The 19,589-nt window shown below is 46.2% G+C and overlaps 1 long non-coding RNA gene across 1 annotated transcript in view; it reads right to left on the bottom strand.

Moving 5' to 3' along the window:
- Positions 1-1,781: 1,781 nt before the first annotated feature.
- Positions 1,782-19,589, bottom strand: part of LOC138356177 (uncharacterized) — a 78,763-nt gene continuing 60,955 nt past the window's right edge. Inside the window, exon 3 of the long non-coding RNA XR_011224244.1 lies at positions 1,782-1,891. This is a non-coding gene — a long non-coding RNA (uncharacterized lncRNA). The remainder of the gene's footprint in view (positions 1,892-19,589) is intronic.

Genomic DNA, 19,589 nt, shown 5'->3' with positions numbered 1-19,589 from the left:
CAATAGCCTGAACAGCGCCACCAGGTGCAAAACAAAAGCCACTCAAAACGCCTCATTCGGGCCACGGGAATCGAACCTATGACCACAGGGCTGTGAGCCGACGACGCTACCCACCGTGCCACAGCACCATGAGTAGCCAAATGAGTTAACATGAGGCGTGAGTTAGGATTGAGGATGAGTAACTCGCTGAGACTCACCTCTCACTCCCCCCCCCCTCGACGCGCCACTCCGTTAAAAAGACGACTGTTTGACATAACCTGCCGAGGAGGATGGATCGCAAACGTCCATATTACGATGTTTCAGGTCTTTTGTTAAAGCACCGTATTTGTAACGGATTCCGTTAAAAAAATAAAAATGGCTGGTTTATGAGTTATTGTGAGTTAAAAAAAAACGAAGAGGTATTACTAAATATTTCATACAGCGATGTATACTTCTCATAATGTATGATACTGTATGGTACTGTATTATATTGTTTGAAAATGTATGATACTGTATGATAATTTATGATATTGTATGATAATATATGATAATTCAGATTCAGATTCAGATGTTTATTCAGGTAAGGTATATACATTCAAGTGATGTTACATTAAAGGATTGATATATAGATAGAGCTAGTACATACAATGCCTAAAGCCACTATTACGCATATACTATTACGCATAATATATGATACAGTATGATAGTGTATGATAATGTATGATGTATGATAATGTATAATACTGTATGAGATTGTATGATAACATATAACAATGTATGATATTGTATGATAACACAAGTCTCCCGTCAGTACCCTGCTATCGAGACTCACTGGTTATCAGTCACAAGAATGTCAATATCGTGGGCCTATAATTTCAACAAAACATTGAAATTTTGACATTGAAGTCAAAATCTAGTTATCGTCGCGTGACCCCTGGCTCGCGTGACCCCCGTGCGTGCGTGCGTGACCTCAGGCTTGCGTGCGTGACCCCGTGATTGCGTGCGTGACTAGAGTAACAATAATGTGAGGTTACGACCTCTAATTAAGCAACAGGAAGCACAATTTGGTGTAATTGATCACTTGCCGAGAATTCCATTCCATTTCCACTAGTAGTCTCTCTCTCTCTCGTGTATTAGAAAACGTAAGGCTATTCAATCTCACCACAAAACAATCATTTATGATTAATAACCGTCCGTACAATTGGCTTGTTTAGTAATATTACTGTAAATGATTGTTTAGCTGGTAATTAAGGCCGGCTGATGATAAAATAATGAGTAATATTTTGTCGTCAATAATAATTAGCATAACTAATTTACTCTCATTTTCTCTATAAAAAGCTACCATTTTTTTTCAAAACAAAATGTTAATGGGTGGAGAGAGAGAGAGAGAGAGAGAGAGAGAGAGAGAGAGAGAGAGAGAGAGAGAGAGAGAGAGAGAGAGAGAGAGAGAGAGAGAGAGAGAGAGAGAGAGAGAGAGAAAGAGAGAGAGAGAGAGAGAGAGAGGAGCAGGCCCGTCCACCACAGGGATCACAGTGTTCCAGTCAAAAGTTGGCCAAGCCTATCAACTGGAAACTTACTTAATTTGCAAACTTTATTTTCCCTTCCCTTGAAAGCCATATTATAGTGGTGATGATGACGATGATGATGATGATGTGGTGGTGGTAATGACACTATCACCACCACCACACTATCATCACTATCATCCACCCTCTTTTCCTTATCTTCTCAAGTCCACAACTATCCTCCATCCTCTACTACCTGTCCATGGACATCCCGTGTTCTCTCCTACAAGCCTACCTGCTATCCACACCTGCTATCCGCACCTGCTATCCACACCTGCTATCCACATTACTCTCCTCTCACGGCCCATCCATCAGAAGGCGACGTCGCGGTAATTATATAATCGTTACCCCTGAAACGAGAACCAGATTTATAAACATTAGTTTTTTTTCAATAATTTGACACGAGTTATTTTATTTTTGGAAATAATTAATTTCCAATTTAAGGCGATTAGACGAACTTTTGATTTGGGAGAGAAAGGGAGAAATGTTGACTGAGAAAATGAGGATTTAAACAAGAGAATGAGGAGGGAGGGAGAGAGAATGATAGGAGAGAGAAGGAGATAGGGCAGAGAGACTCGTGTTATCACTGTATGTTATCATAGTGTGTGTAATCTAAGATGTTATGATATCAGGGATATCAGACACGTGTGTCGTGGCGTAGTGGGCGTCGTGGTGACTGCAGTGATATATACGAATTAACACAGTCCACTCTACTAATTACCGAATAGGACAATAATATATTTCAATAAAGCTAGAGAGCTCGCGCATAGCTATATTAGCTTTTCTTTATAATATTTCAATTTTTAACAAAAATATATATATATATATACCAGGAGAGAAGCCTTCCTCTACCGCCAACCTTTGATGGCTAAAGCTGAAACAGACTCCCACAAAGTATTTTTATTTTTCCAATTTGTCAAAAACGGTATTTTACAAGAAACGAAAATATTCCATTTTTTTGGGGATCGAGGCATTGCAAAACATTACCAAGGATAGTCAGAGGCCCATCGTATAGTCTCCCCTGGATAGTTGGGTAGTTCAGGCACTTGATTCAGTGAATCTAAAAGGATAGGAGAGGTCAGGGGCCAGTCAGCTGGCACTCACCGTTCATGAATGCCACAAAATGTAAATTTGTCAACAATCTTTCTCTTCAGAATTATATGTTTTTTTATGAGTGGGGAAGTTGTGGTTGGGTTGGCACCCCTTGTCACTCCCGGGCTCTGATGGACACCCGTGTAGGGAATACTAGAGCAGTGAGGGGAATGTTAGAATTGTGAGGGGGATGTTAGAATTGTGAGGGGGATGTTAGAATTGTGAGGGGGAATGCTAGAACTGTGATAGGACTGCAACTTATGGCTATGTACTCAAAGTACATGTGTGCAGGTATGGTATGATACTGCAGGTGTGCAGGAAGACATGTATATGTTGATCAAGCAGACTGTTCAGTAATATGTGGCTTCTTTGTGATATATATGTATATATAAACAGTAAGAATAGCTTGACCTGCCTCATCCATTACTGTGTATTTATACCATAATAAACTCACTTCAATTTCAATATCACATCTTCCCTTGCAACCCCTCCCTACCCCTCCCCCGTATCTTGCAACCCTCCCGATCTTGCCCTGCAACCTTTCCCACACCTGTTCTTGCAACCAGGCGATACCAAATAACGTGCAATGCATCACGACCGCCCAACGGGGAATTCGCGATATCACGTAAAAAGATTTATCGAACAGTCCGGTGGACTTGGAGAGGGGGGACCCCCTTGGAGACCCCCTCCAAGTCCCCCCCTTGGAGAGGGGGGACTTGGAGAGGGGGGACCTGGCCAGGGACCCAGGGGGTGGACAGGCCAGGGACTTAGTGTGAATAATTTGCTGGTATCGGCGCTCTGAAAGAAGAGAAAGAAAGAGAGAGAAGGTTGTGAAAACTTGCACAGCCTCAGGTTCACAAGAGCCTGACCAAAGAACCAGAGCTCCACCCCCCCCATAAGCACACCTAGGTGAGCACAAGCCCAGTAGCTACTACATAAAGTCTACATAATCAGTAACTGCCGTACAGCTTGAGCTTGAGGGCAGTTTGGCCTCGAACAATCCGTCCTTAAGCTGCCTCCATTCCATCCAGCCGGCCGACCCCACACACACACACACACACACACACACACACACACACACACACAATTACTAATTTTAACATCATGTTCCTTCAAAATGATAATTTTCTCGCATATAAATTAGTATATATCTGCATATTGTGCATAATTTAGACGTAGGGTTAAGTTAGGCTCTATTGGGATTTTTTTTTATTTGTAGCACAAGGCTATGAAGCATTTACTAGGCTGTGATGCGAGCAGAAGTAGTTGGCATTCCTCTCTTCCCGTATTCGTAACCTAATTGTCTCATTTATGTAATGTAAATTCTAGTAATTACCAATTTTACCGGAACACTCCCAATTGCTGATATTTTGACTACCGCTCTTATCATTACTGCTATAGTAGGTGGCTCACTTAAATTGTAACTTCAGTTTTGTTTAATTTGTTTAAAAATGTAAGTCTGATTAGCAGTGCTGTTGTTCCCCGCTTGTTCAATTCAGTCAGAAATGTAACGATTCGGATAAGCTGTTAGGAAAACAGCGCTCTAACCTAACCTAACCTTCCCTAGGCCTAATTACACACACACACACACACACACGTACATTACGGTAATACCATCTCCCAGCCCGTCCTCCAAACAAAGATCCAAAAGTGATTCCACGCACCCGCCAAACCCCCTGTTTATGAATGAAAAGCGGTTTACACACGCCTCACAACTGCTGACGTTCGAGCATATCCGGAACAAGTGCTTCACTGACGAATTTTGTTCGAATCACAACGCTATAAATGCTTCACCCACGTACTACAAATACAAATAATCGCCAACAGAACCTAAACACCTAACCTAACCTATCCTATGCCTATACATACACAATATGCTAATATGTTATAATATTAATTTATACTTGAGAAAATTCCCGTTTTGAATGAACAGCATGTTAAAATTTATGAATGCGTCTGTGGGGTCGACCGCTGGATGTAATGGACTTGAGTCGAGGATGGGTTGTAAAATTTATGAATGCGTCTGTGGGGTTGACCGCTGGATGTAATGGACTTGAGTCGAGGACGGGTTGCATCTCCCTTTAAAGTTCATGTTGCCAATAATAATTAGGAAAGGAGTTCTCCCGCCATAGGACGCAATAGTGTGTGTTTTACCGCGTTAACCAATGAGCTCCGTCGTGCCCGCCAGCATCGTACCCGACACACACCTGTGTTGTTGTACCCTGGCCACACCCACACGCATACGGTACCCCAACACGGTCAGTGATCGTGCGGGTGGCAGCGAGGCTTCTCCCCCGCGAAAGAAGCCTATTCATATTTTTATTTGCATTCATAATATTTGCTAGAAGAAACTGTTGTAAACACTTTGGAGTTCTACTACAGTGAGTACTTCAGATGCTTGTACTTCAGGTCCTACTACTTAAAGCGAGAGTCAACTTGTATACTACTTCTTGAGCTAAGTTTTCTCTCTAATTACTTGTCACACTTAAGTACTCTGTAAGTACTTAAGTACAAGTACTTTGTGTTTGTATCTGTTTCTTGCAGTCATCTCTTCCTTCTCTTTCTTTGACGTTTCTTCTCTAGTTTCTTCGTCTTGTAGCTTTTCTCCCTCTCTAACCCATGCGTGTTGAAACAATGCAATTTGCCTCCTGCATGTTGAGCCCTTTGTCCTCCTCTTGACATGACCACCCCCTGTCAAGCTGTCACTCTGCCCGTCCTCCCTTCCACATTATGCTGAGGACGCTGTGTGTTTGTGTCTCAGAACTAATGAGAGAGAATGTTCTCTGTACTACCTTTTCCATGTGTCTCAGATCACGCATTGAGTGGTCCTCTCCTGTCATGGCTTTTCTGTCTCTTATTCTCACCCATTCTGTCTTCTCTCAGCTCTTCTGTCTCTTATTCTCACCCATTCTGTCTTCTCTCAGCTCTTCTGTCTCTTATTCTCACCCATTCTCTCTTCTCTCAGCTCCTCCGTCGTTTACTCTCACCTCTCCTCTCCTGTGTAACTATATTTTCCAGTTTCTGTTGGCGGTCTTATCGGCAATCAGTAGGGAACTTCCTAGACAATTACACTGTGGAAATTACCTCTTGAATTGTAATGAGGGAGGAACCGCTCTTGTTGGCGGCAACTGTACGGGTTAATGGTTGTTTTATGGTCACCGCTGGAGCACCTGGTGACCGCTGGAGCGCCAGGTGACCGCTGGAGCACCAGGTGACCACTGGAGCACCTGGTGACCGCTGGAGCACCTGGTGACCACTGGAGCACCTGGTGACCGCTGGAGCACCTAGTGACCGCTGGAGCACCTGGTGACCGCTGGAGCACCTAGTGACCGCTGGAGCACCTGGTGACCGCTGGAGCACCAGGTGACCGCTGGAGCACCTGGTGACCGCTGGAGCACCTGGTGACCGCTGGAGCACCAGGTGACCGCTGGAGCACCTAGTGACCGCTGGAGCACCAGGTGACCGCTGGAGCACCTGGTGACCACTGGAGCACCTGGTGACCACTGGAGCACCTGGTGACCGCTGGAGCACCAGGTGACCACTGGAGCACCTGGTGACCGCTGGAGCACCTGGTGACCGCTGGAGCACCAGGTGACCGCTGGAGCACCAGGTGACCGCTGGAGCACCAGGTGACCGCTGGAGCACCAGGTGACCGCTGGAGCACCAGGTGACCGCTGGAGCACCTGGTGACCGCTGGAGCACCTGGTGACCGCTGGAGCACCAGGTGGCCGCTGGAGCACCAGGTGACCGCTGGAGCACCAGGTGACCACTGGAGCACCTGGTGACCGCTGGAGCACCTGGTGACCGCTGGAGCACCTGGTGACCGCTGGAGCACCAGGTGACCGCTGGAGCACCTAGTGACCGCTGGAGCACCAGGTGACCGCTGGAGCACCTGGTGACCGCTGGAGCACCTGGTGACCGCTGGAGCACCTGGTGACCACTGGAGCACCTGGTGACCGCTGGAGCACCAGGTGACCACTGGAGCACCTGGTGACCGCTGGAGCACCTGGTGACCGCTGGAGCACCAGGTGACCGCTGGAGCACCAGGTGACCGCTGGAGCACCAGGTGACCGCTGGAGCACCAGGTGACCGCTGGAGCACCTGGTGACCGCTGGAGCACCTGGTGACCGCTGGAGCAACTGGTGACCGCTGGAGCACCTGGTGACCGCTGGAGCACCAGGTGACCGCTGGAGCACCAGGTCACCGCTGGAGCACCTGGTGACCGCTGGAGCACCTGGTGACCGCTGGAGCGGGTGCCGGGGGCTGTGTGTGCTGACCAGTGATCCCGTTGGACTTACACAAGCACGTCTGACAGGGAGTTATTATGCGTGCGTGCGCGCGGGTGCGCGTGCATGCGTGCGGGTGCACGTGCGTGTGTACTCACCTAGTTGAGCTTGCAGGGTTGAGCGCCTGCTCTTAAGCCCCGCCTGCTTTGTGGGTGTTTAGGCAGGGGTTCCATGCCGGGGCAGCATACTCAACAACAGGTCTCACAAAGGATGGATAGAGAGCTTGGAAGGGATCCTTCTCCAAGTTGCGCCTGACAGCTGAGTGGACAGCGCTTCGGATTCGTAGTCCTGAGGTTCCGGGTTCGATTCCCGATGGAGGCGGAGACAAATGGGCAAAATGTTTCTAATGGCTTTGTTCATCCTAGCAGTAAATAGGTACCTGGGAGTTAGACAGCTGCTACGGGCTGCTTCTTGGGGGGGTGTGTAACAAAAAGGAGGCCTGGTCGATGACCGGGCCGCGGGGACGCTAAGCCCCGAAATCACCTCAAGATAACCTCAAGAAGTTGGTGAAGGATAACGAGAGGTTTGCCAGTATGGTATATACGGCCCTCGTTATCCTGCTGATGCGTGCCTCTGGTAGTAGATAACCAGTTATGTTATCTTTATCCTTACTCTCTTTTTTTCAGTAGTTTGAGGTTACCTACCTTTCCTCCTATGTACCTCCGGAAGACCTCAACGAGCCAGTTCCCGGTCAACGGTAATTATTGGATCATAAATTAAATAAATATTAAATAAATTAATAATTTATAATTTAAATATTTAATAAATTTAAATAAATTAATAATTTAATAATTAATAAATTAATAAATTAAATAAATAAATTAAGTGTTTCTGGAAATCATTATTTTGGTATAAATCGTGTAAATTACTTTCCTAGTTTATTTAATTTATGATTCTGATGTTGTGTGGCCTTCAGTAGTGACTTCCTCTCTGTTTAGAACTCTCTCTTAGCGGGGATTTAATTTTTAATACAACAAGTTCTTCCATCAAATTTAGAATTGTCTTCTATAACTCATATATTAGAGTTTACACCAATGAGACACCTGCTGCTATATGGATCTCATTATATGCTAGATCCAAGGTCTTGAACAATTTATACATAGGGGTATATTACCTAAAAGGGGGGTACCACCTCTGGTGCAAGTGTAAGGACCCATAGCCTCGGAGAAGAAAATAATGAGTACTCAGAGAAGACCTTGTGGATCCTCACTGAAAACACTTTGATATTTGTATATGTCAAATCAGGAAAATATGCCACAGTTAAACAGATATACTCTCCACACACACACACACACACATACACGCACACACACACACACACACACACACACACACACACACACACACACACACACACACACACACATACACACATATTTTCGTAATCCAGAGGTGCCTTCCTACCGCCTCAGGAATTCATTCTTCCATAATTTCAACTTCCATTCCAACTTCCACAATTCCTACTTACACAAGGCGGCCTTGCAGTGCAATTCCCAGTCTGGAATGGTGTTAGGAGAGAGAGAGATCCTTCCAGGATGCGTGACTGAATATTCCAAGCTGGACTCGGCAGATATTTCGAGACTATAAGCAATCCTAGCGTGACCTTCTTGCAATTGACCGGGTGATTGCTTCCGCTTGCAACCTGTCCCTATTTCTAACTGTCAAGATATCATTGCCACACAGAACGTCTGTCTTGTTTTTTTAATGCTTTTCAATGATTGTTAGCAACATGTCGTTGGAGCCTGAATTGCACAGGGTCACCAATGGACAATAGATTGCAATTATACGATGTATTCATTTGTTAATAATGCTTTGATGCTTTGTTAAGTAATTACCGAAGATAATGTGCTTATTATGAATGAAATAATATTGCACAATGTTTCTGTTGCATCATTGTAATACAATTGTGCACCAGGAAGCCTCAGCTGCTGGATTAATGGGTGTTTTTTATTATGAATGTGTTAAGAGTCTCTTTATAAAAATATTATTCCATTGGGACCTTATTCAACACTAAATAATGTTGTATAATTATGGATTCTTACCTTCACTTTGTATAATATAGGTTGAGGGTGGTTGACTTTAAAGTAACGCTTACCAACCTTATACAGGGCTACCAACTCTATCTGGGCACGCCATGTTGACACCTCTGGTCAGGGCTGCCAACCTAGCCTCAGGGCTGAAAGCCTAGCATCAGGGGTGCCAACTTAGTCTCAGGGCTGCCAACCTAGCCTCAGGGCCGAATATCTAGCACCAGGATTGCCAACTTAGTCTCAGGGCTGCCAACCTAGGTTTAGGGCTGAATACCTGAATACCTGGCACCAGGGGTGCCAACGTAGCCTCAGGGGTGCCAGAGGAGAGAGAGAGAGAGAGAGAGAGAGAGAGAGAGAGAGAGAGAGAGAGAGAGAGAGAGAGAGAGAGAGAGAGAGAGAGAGAGAGAGAGAGAGAGAGAGAGAGAGAGAGAATTCTTAAAACAAGCATATCAGTCGACTGATATCTGAAAGGCGAGACCCAGAAGCTGGAGGCCAAGACCCGGAAGGGTTCAACTAGGCACGTACAGGCAGCGCGAGGCACCGCCTGACAGTTAAACCACCAGCACATGACAGCTGGAGAGCGAGACAGTCGTCAGCTGCGGGAACGATCAGCTGTCAGTGAGGTCCCGCGATGCAGATGTGAAGTAATCTGGTGGACCGAGCCCAATACCGCGCCAAATACACACTTTTTATACCCAAAGACGCCGCCTCGGCCGCCCAATATAAGACCCAAATTACTCCCCTGAACAAGCCTGCCGACACATAACACGGCTCGCACTAAACCGGTTTTACACTGAATTTGGGAAAGGAAAATGAAAGTTTTAAGCGGGGTGATTAAAACGTGATTTATATTCGAGCGGGGCCCGCGGCCTTAAAACTTTTATTAGCCAGACGCGGCGGGTTTTCAATTGTATTTTCTCTGGTGCACTTGCGCATACCGAATGAAAGCGACGGGCTCTCGGCCCTTATGAACGAATACAACTTTTTTTCTTATTTGGGAAGAGTTATTTTCAGTGGAGTAGAGTCCCTATATGTTTTGACCCATTTTCTGTTTTATGGATAGAAAGTGGATGGGTAACTCAAGGGGAGACTACGAAGCCGGCCGCATGCTGACCAGTGTGGACTTGAGAACAAGTAATGCAGTATTATCATCATCAGATAATATAGGGGGAAAGACCTTCCAGTACAGGTTCTTAGAGTACATGTGTTGGAGTACTATAATACTTCTCCAAGTACACCAGAATACACTTATGTGTGGTGTGATAAGTTTCACACAGTCTTGTCTTAGCTGTGGGGGAACTGGGCCGAGGATCAGTCTTCTTGGCTTGGATAAACTGCCGAGGAAGTGCCACCGGGGTTGGATAAACTACTGAGGAAGTAGTTGGATAAACTACTGAGGTTGGATAAGCTACTGAGGAAGTATCACGCGGGTTGGATAAACTCCAGGGAAATTTAATTTCGTTGGGAGAGGTGGCAAAAATACGATGTAGGGGAAGAAGGGCGAGACAGGAGAGTTGATGAATGGTGGAGGGAGAGAGACGAAGAGAAATGTAGGGAAATATAGGGGGTGAAGGGTGGACGAATTGGACTGGTTGTGAGGAAAACTAAGGGAGATGGCGGGGAAACTGGGGCGGGTGGCGGGGAAACTGAGGCGGGTGGCGGGGAAACTGGGGCGGGTGGCGGGGAAACTGGGGCGGGTGACGGGGAAACTGGGGCGGGTGGCGTGGAAACTGGGGCGGGTGGTGGGGAAACTAAGGGAGAGGGCAGGGAAACTGGGGCGGGTGGCGGGAAAACTGGGGCGGGTGGCGGGAAACTGGGACGAAGGTGGCGGGGAAACTGAGGAAGGTGGCGGGGAAACTGGGACGAGGTGGCGGGGAAAACTGGGGCGGGTGGCGGGGAAATTAAAGATTAAAAGAAGAAGGAAGAGGTGAGAAGGGAACTGTCAGACTAATAAATGATGTAATGTGGAGAAAAGAGGGAAGAGAGAGAGGGAAGAGAGAGAGAGTATCACATAAAGAGAGTGCAAGGGAGGGAACGAGAGGCAAGGGAACACATCACATTAACGAGGAAGAAAGTGAAGGAAGAGAAACTAGGAAATAAAGGAGAACTGAGGAAGTAAAATAGGGGAAAAAATTCCCTTTTTTAACGGAAAACTTAAATTCGCAAAGAGGGAAGGAACAGAACGGAAGAATGAAAGGAGAATGTAACAACAAAACAAACAAATAAAAAAAAGCGAAGGAAGGAATGAAAAAATAGGAATAAAAAAATGAAAAAGAAGTTAGGAAAGAGGGAAAAAGGAGACCTTATCAATATTCCGTCAAGGATTGCCACTGTAATCTCTCATCTGAAGTGCAATTAGGAAAGATTTACGAGAGGATATTTTCACAAACGAAGAAGAAATGAATGCTTGAGCTTAATTTAGTCGAGAGAGAGAGAGAGAGAGAGAGAGAGAGAGAGAGAGAGAGAGAGAGAGAGAGAGAGAGAGAGAGAGGAGAGATTTACAGCTCCCAACAGTTGTATAACTTAATTTTCTGAACCGTGTTGTTGAGAGACCCCGTGGGTGGTGGAGATGGGTGTGGCTGTGGCTGTGGCTGTGGCTGTGGCTGTGGCTGTGGCTGTGGCTGTGGCTGTGGATGTGGCTGTGGATGTGGCTGTGGATGTGGCTGTGGATGTGGCTGTGGATGTGGCTGTGGCTGTGGCTGTGGATGTGGCTGTGGATGTGGCTGTGGCTATGGATGTGGCTGTGGCTGTGGCTGTGGCTGTGGCTGTGGCTGTGGCTGTGGATGTGGCTGTGGATGTGGCTGTGGATGTGGCTGTGGCTGTGGCTGTGGATGTGGCTGTGGCTGTGGCTGTGGATGTGGCTGTGGATGTGGCTGTGGCTATGGATGTGGCTGTGGCTGTGGCTGTGGCTGTGGATGTGGCTGTGGCTGTGGCTGTGGCTGTGGCTGTGGCTGTGGCTGTGGATGTGGCTGTGGATGTGGCTGTGGATGTGGCTGTGGCTGTGGCTGTGGATGTGGCTGTGGATGTGGCTGTGGCTGTGGCTGTGGCTGTGGCTGTGGCTGTGGATGTGGCTGTGGATGTGGCTGTGGATGTGGCTGTGGCTGTGGCTGTGGATGTGGCTGTGGCTGTGGCTGTGGATGTGGCTGTGGATGTGGCTGTGGCTATGGATGTGGCTGTGGCTGTGGCTGTGGCTGTGGATGTGGCTGTGGATGTGGCTGTGGCTATGGATGTGGCTGTGGCTGTGGCTGTGGCTGTGGCTGTGGCTGTGGATGTGGCTGTGGCTATGGATGTGGCTGTGGCTGTGGCTGTGGCTGTGGCTGTGGATGTGGCTGTGGATGTGGCTGTGGATGTGGCTGTGGCTGTGGCTGTGGATGTGGCTGTGGATGTGGCTGTGGCTGTGGCTGTGGATGTGGCTGTGGATGTGGCTGTGGCTATGGATGTGGCTGTGGCTGTGGCAGGCGGTGGGTGTGTCGACATCTTACACAGATCAACAACTGATGTGCCTCTCCTTCACCTCATCCTCGGCTGCATATGATGTAGCAAGAAATGCTGTAATCATTTCAACTCTGCCTTTGACAATGTTAACAAGACTTAACGAACCGCATCTCTTAGCGTCAGACCAAATAAAACTGAACAAATTAACTTTGGAGAGTTAATTTTTCAATTACCTTCTCAAGTGAAGAAAAACTTCAGGAAAAGAGAGAAGATTCGCGCTAGAATCACTGATCTCCCCCTCTATATATATATATATATATATATATATATATATATATATATATATATATATATATATATATATATATATATATATATACATATATATATATATATATATACATATATATATATATATATACACGACAACCCTACGACAGTCCCATACCACCAACGTGTCATCTTGAAAAGTTAAGTAAAGCTACCCTCGGGCCCTGGTCAGACAAATATACTGGTATATAAATATACCTATATACATACTAAACAGAAATGGCACGATTTTCAGTTTAGTATTTTAAAGTTATCGGAAATATATTAGATAAACATTTATGCAAATTCATGCAGATATTAGGTCTAAACTTTTCCGGCAAAATTCGAGAAATTCAAATATTACAAATATATATTTTTGAGGTCGTTAGTTTATGTATAGCGATCCTCATGGAGCCAAATGTTACATACAGAATATTTATGAAGTATATTTTAGCGACTATGATCTCTTTATTGAGAGGAGGAAATGGTGGATCAGCGCGCGCGGGGATCTTCAATACAAGATATATCACGTATTTCCATATTATCGCACGCAGGCAGATGTGATCTGACGCGCGCGGGCGTGCGTGTGTGTGAGTGTGTGAGTGTGTGAGTGCGTGCGTGGGCGTGTGTCAATGCGTGCGCGGGTGTGTGTGTGTGTGTGTGAGCGTGGGCGTGTGTCAATGCGTGCGCGGGTGTGTGTGTGTGTGTGTGTGTGTGTGTGTGTGTGTGTGTGTGTGTGTGTGTGTGTGTGTGTGTGTGTGTGTGTGTGTGTGTGTGTGTGTGTGTGAGTGTGAGTGCGTGCGTGGGCGTGTGTCAATGCGTGCGCGGGCTTGTGTATGTGAGTGCGTGCATAAGACCAAGTACACTCAACGCTGAAGCTGGTTAAGCTCCAGCTCTTGTATCCCATCATCCAATCACCTATTGCAAAGGTTTCAGATCCCCTAGCTTCCCCCAGTTCTAAATCTAAATCTATTGCAAAGGTTCATGAAACTATGTATAGCAAACCTTGATACAATATGCAACTTCAATGCAAAATCTCCACATAAAAGTGCATATAAAACCATCTAAGACATTGGTGTTTACATCTCTCTACAATGAAATAAGTGAAGGAGAAGAGGAAACATGCTCACGACATATAAGATCCTTAAGAGGCCTTAACAAAGTAAACTAAGTCTAGTCGTTATGTATGAAAAAAGTACAAGAACCACACTCCTACTGGCCGTTATAATGATCATACTCAACGTTGGAATAGTCATTATACCTCATTATGTATATGAATTTCTATGAATACATCCGGCCGTCCGCTTAACCGTACACCCTTTCCATCCAGTCACTGACCCGTCCTCTAATCTCTCACGTACTGCCCGTCATTCCGGTTCCCCTCCGTCCGGTTCCCGTCCGTTTGATTCCGTCCGTCCGGCCCCGTCCGTTTAACCGGTCGGAACCGTCCGTTTAACCGGTCGCCCCCGTCCGTTTAACCGGTCGGCCCCGTCTGTTTAACCGGTCGGCTCCGTCCGTTTAACCGGTCGGCCCCGTCTGTTTAACCGGTCGGCTCCGTCCGTTTAACCGGTCGGCCACGTCCGTTTAACCGGTCGGCCGCGCCCCATCCCCAGTGCCTTATAAAGTTACAACTGGGTGACGGGTCATGCGGGAACTTCCGTCCCACAAACGGACCTCCGAGAGAGGGAAGGAGGAAAGTTTTAGATTGGCAAATCAGTAAAGTGAATAGGTATGCAAAGGAGGAGCCGAGGTGTGCCCGGGGCTCTTGCGAAAGGGGCAAACGGCTTCACAGCACGGGGGGAGGGGGGAGGGGGAAGGGGGACTATCAGGGGGGAAAGTGCCAAGCCATTATGGATATATAGCACTTGGAAAGGGGTCAGGATAAGGATTTGTGATGGGGCGGGGGGGAAAGGAATGGTGCTCAATCACTTGGTGGACGGTCGGGGGATTGAACGTCGGCCTACATGAAGCGAGACCGTTGTTCTACCGTCCAGCCCAAGTGGCTGGACATTGGAAGGAAAAACCTATCGACATTTCCTTCATCCTCTAAGGACAATGGGGGATTGAGCACAGATTCCTCCTCCGCTTGCTTGAAGCTCAGAGATGGTAGTTACTCACCTAAAGTTACTCTCTCTCTAAAGTTACTCTCTAAAGTTACTCTCTAAAGTTACTCTAAAACAACAAACTCAAAAGTTTTCTGATTGTTTCCTTTTTTTATGGATTTGTATTTTTCTTCTAATTTCCGGGATTACTTTTGTTATAGAACAGACGTAGTTTGTCAACTCTAAATGTCAACATTATAAATGAACCCGCACAATATTGTGAAATAAATGTTGGAAGGAGCTCCCGTGTGCGCTGGAGGCCGTGAGGTCAAGGGTTGTGAGGTCAATGGTTGTGAGGTCAAGGGTTGTGAGGTCAAGGCCGTGGAGGTCAAGGGTTGTGAGGTCAAGGGTTGTGAGGTCAAGGGTTGTGAGGTCAAGGGTTGTGAGGTCAAGGGTTGTGAGGTCAAGGGTTGTGAGGTCAAGGGTTGTGAGGTCAAGGGTTGTGAGGTCAAGGGTTGTGAGGTGAAGATGTGCTCGCCAGCGATACCACACAACAACCAACACTTAAAGACGTGCCCTAACAGCTCCTGAAGTCTTGTAAACAATGGTTAGTAGCCGAGATGTCTCTCCACGCCCTGGTTGAACCCTTACTTGACCTTCAGATCACAACTGCTTGTGGCGTCGTTAGCTGAGTGGCCAGCGTGATCACTCCACGATCACGTGGCTGCCAGTTCACCTCTGTGTGAGTGCAACACCTAAGTATTGCTTCAATTGTTGTGTACTCATTAATGAGTTGGAGCACAGGTGGGATAATACATCTTATGAGTGAGAGCGACGGTCTTCAGCCTCCACAATAATAGTTGTGACCACATAAATAGGTGATCATAACGTTTGTTTGAGAACCCTTTGACCTCGATCTAGCTGCCAACTGGAGGTCACTAACCACCACATCAATAACAGTAACAGTTGATTGATTGACAGTTGAGAGGCGGGCCGAAAGAGCAGAGCTCAACCCCCGCAAACATAACTAGATGAATACAACTAGGTGAATACACGATATATTATTATTATTAAAGCAATGGAATAAATCTAGCAAAAGCTTCATTATTAATTTTATCTTTCTATCTTTCTTTTCTCTTTTACCTACCGTTTTCTCTTCAAATCTCTTCTATTCCATCATTCTCTAACCTCTTCCTCACCCCATCTCTTTCCTCTGCTCATACTATATTCGTATACCCACCTTTCCTAACTCTGTTATCTGCGTTCTCCCTCTCGTCTGGCCCTCCTACCTCCCCCTCTCCCTCATTCCTCCTCTCTCTCACTCATTCCTCCCCTCGTCCCTCATTCTGTTCTTGTCGCCCTTCATAAAGGGACACACGCTGAATTAAAAATTAAATTTTCGGAGGAAGCATTGTCGTATGTTTAATGAAGAGAGAGAGAGAGAGAGAGAGAGAGAGAGAGAGAGAGAGAGAGAGAGAGAGAGAGAGAGAGAGAGAGAGAGAGAGAGAGAGAGAGAGAGAGAGAGAGCGGACGGATGTAGAAGTGGATAGTTGGACGGGAGACACCAACGGACGGAAGGACGGACGAAGAAATGGCTAGTTGAACAAATGGATAGAATGAAGATGAAGGGACGGAGAGACCGGGAGCTCTCAGCGTCCCCTCCTGATAACTCCTTAGCCTTAATAAGAGGAGAGAAAACATTAAGACTACCTGAAAACGCTGGGTTAAGACAGCAGAAGCAACCGGAGGCGTTGCTCTCCTGAGTCACCCTTGTGTTTCTGAAGGTCTCGCTATCCTCTTGGGCGCCCTTCAGACAGCTAACATCAGCCTTGACGGGGCCAAGATCAGAATATCCACCCAATCATAGAGACTTCAACTTCAGAAGGACATAGCTAATTTGCAGAAAGGACAACACCGGGTAACCAAAATCATCCCAGAACTGTCACCTCTCGTACCAGGAGCGGTCGAGGGCCTCAGAGCTAACAACACTGCTAAATCAGACATTTCGGATTTCATCGAAATTTTGCAAAATATCGAACAATTTGAAGAATTGCAGACAGTTTCATCAAAAGGTCAGAAGTAACACAAAAAAGGAGCAACGGCTTCAGGCTTAACAAGCAACAGTGTAGGACAGAAAATAGAAAAGGCTTTTTCACCCACAGTTACAAACCCAAGGAACCGCCTACCCGCTGTAGCCGTAAATGCCAAAAATTTGATGAATTTTAAAAAAACAGATAGAGAAAAAAATCATCAGGACAAATGGGAGGGACCTTTTGAGCAATCGCCGGCTTCCTGTCCCCATCGAGGCCACTAGTGTGTTAGTGGCCCAAAGGTAAATTCATGTAATGGGTCCCATTTAATGCATTATTGTCCACAACGTCCAAAGTACGATGAATAACAGCGGCTCACAGATATACACAGATTCTATGCGTCAGTTGGCTAGGCCAAGTGGGTAGTTTGGGGTCATTAGCTCGTTTCTGGTTTGGTAACGATTGTATTTTGTACGTCGGGAGCATATCATGAGAACAACGGCGAAATATATAGTGAAACGTGGGTAGACATATCCGTAGAGTGTTCACCATCGTGACTTCCAAACAAACACTGTATACCCACACACTCTTTCCAACACACAAACACACGCACGCATACACCCATTAACACCAAACACATCTTTACAAACACACACACACATATGGATATAATGAAAACATAAACACGCAAAAATTAATAATTCATCGTAAAAGTTAATATACATGAATAACAAATCGTATTCTAGAAAAAACCCATTGCATCAATTAACGTAACCGGTTCCAGTACGTGACAAAAGACCTAGCCAATCCAAATAAAAAGAAGTACTTATCAAAATCTAATCTTTTAAGTGTGTATTTCAAAAATAATAATTTTCTAACTCTTAGAATGTGGGTGAAGAAACAAAACTCCTCAATACCCAACTTTATATATATATATATATATATATATATATATATATATATATATATATATATATATATATATATATATATATATATATATATATATATAAGTTGAATAATTCTTTGTTCAAATAATGATTGTGTAAAGTAGAAATATTTTGTATTTGCATTTTGGGTCTTCACGAAGAAGCCAAACACTGTCCTGAAGTCTGTCTTGTTGACAATAATTATACACCTTGCAAGACTGATGCAACAGGTGGGTGTGACTGACGACTCAACAGGTGGGTGTGACTGACGACTCAACAGGTGGGTGTGACTGACGACTCAACAGGTGGGTGTGACTGACGACTCAACAGGTGGGTGTGACTGACGACTCAACAGGTGGGTGTGACTGACGACTCAACAGGTGGGTGTGACTGACGACTCAACAGGTGGGTGTGACTGACGACTCAACAGGTGGGTGTGACTGACGACTCAACAGGTGGGTGTGACTGACGACTCAACAGGTGGGTGTGAAGGAGCAATAAGCAACAGACGAACAACCTGACAGTCCTGGCTAAGAAAAGAAGCTCTGTAGAGATAAATGTTTTCTCGGGAGTTTTCCGCCCCTAAGAGGATATATTTGGCGTGTTGCTTGATGGCCTCTGAGGGGGGAGAGTTGGGGGAAGTTATTGGGGGATAGGAGGGAGGGAGGGAGGGAGGGAGAGGGGAGAGGGATAGGGAGATAGGGATGGATTTATTTTAAGGGAAGTAGGTGGGATTTTGGTAGGGGGGGAGAGAGGATGGAGAGTTAGATGGAATTAATGGAAAGGAAAATAAACGCTAGGGGGAGTTAGTGCAGTTGAAGAACACACACACACACACACACACACACACACACACACACACACACACACACACACACACACACACACACACACACACACACACACACCAATTACAGCCCCCCGCCCTCACACACAATGTAACACGCTCCACACAAGCAACTTTTCCCTAACAGAAAAGTTGCAGGGGCGGCCACTTGAACACAATTAGGGTGAAGCATCTGATGGAGGAAAGGGGGGATCAGTGAAGGGCTGGAATATGGGCTGAGGAAGGGCTTCGGGAAGGGCTTGGGGAAGATCTGGGGAAGGATGGGGGAAGAGTTGGAGGGCTGGAGAAATGGAGAAGACCTAGAGATATTCTTGGAGAGCTTGGGACTAGAATTTGAAGGTGAGCCAGGGTAAACTGGGGTACAGTAGGCACCCAGTTCATAGGGTGCCACCTAGCCACAACTAGGTGGCTTATCCAACAATGCCCGGGTCGACCCGGTACCCATGTCACGCCCACACACCCTTCCCGTCTCCACTCATTATCATCACGACCACTATTACCACTATAATCACCACCACCACCATCACAACCACCACTTTAGCCACCACCACCAACACCAAGTCACTATAATTAAAACATTCACGTCGACACTGTGATTTTAGTGTGATTTAACGACCAAAAATCATGGAAGTGTTGCTCGCCTGACCAAGTATCACAGCAACTCTGCCTGATTGTCGTCTGGTCGGGGAGGGGGAGAGAGAGAGAGAGAGAGAGAGAGAGAGAGAGAGAGAGAGAGAGAGAGAGAGAGAGAGAGAGAGAGAGAGAGAGAGAGAGAGAGAGAGAGAGAGAGAGAGAGACAGACAGACATTAATCTCTACCACTCTCTAGAAGGGTTACTAAGGCTACCACAACAACCTACACTAACCAACCAGCAAATATACCTTAGCCATGAACATACTTCAGAACTAGAGTATACTCTCAATATATATACAACGAGAAGCGAGGTATACCTCTCTGTCCAACCACTTGGGCTGGACGGTAGAGCGACAATCTCGCTTCATGCAGGTCGGCGTTCAATCCCCCGACCGTCCACAAGAGGTTGGGCACC

Source organism: Procambarus clarkii, chromosome 70, assembly GCF_040958095.1.
Source record: "Procambarus clarkii isolate CNS0578487 chromosome 70, FALCON_Pclarkii_2.0, whole genome shotgun sequence".
Taxonomy (NCBI): Eukaryota; Metazoa; Arthropoda; class Malacostraca; order Decapoda; family Cambaridae; genus Procambarus; species Procambarus clarkii.
Note: the sequence above shows the minus strand (reverse complement) of the source record. Positions and strands in the feature narration are given on the sequence as shown.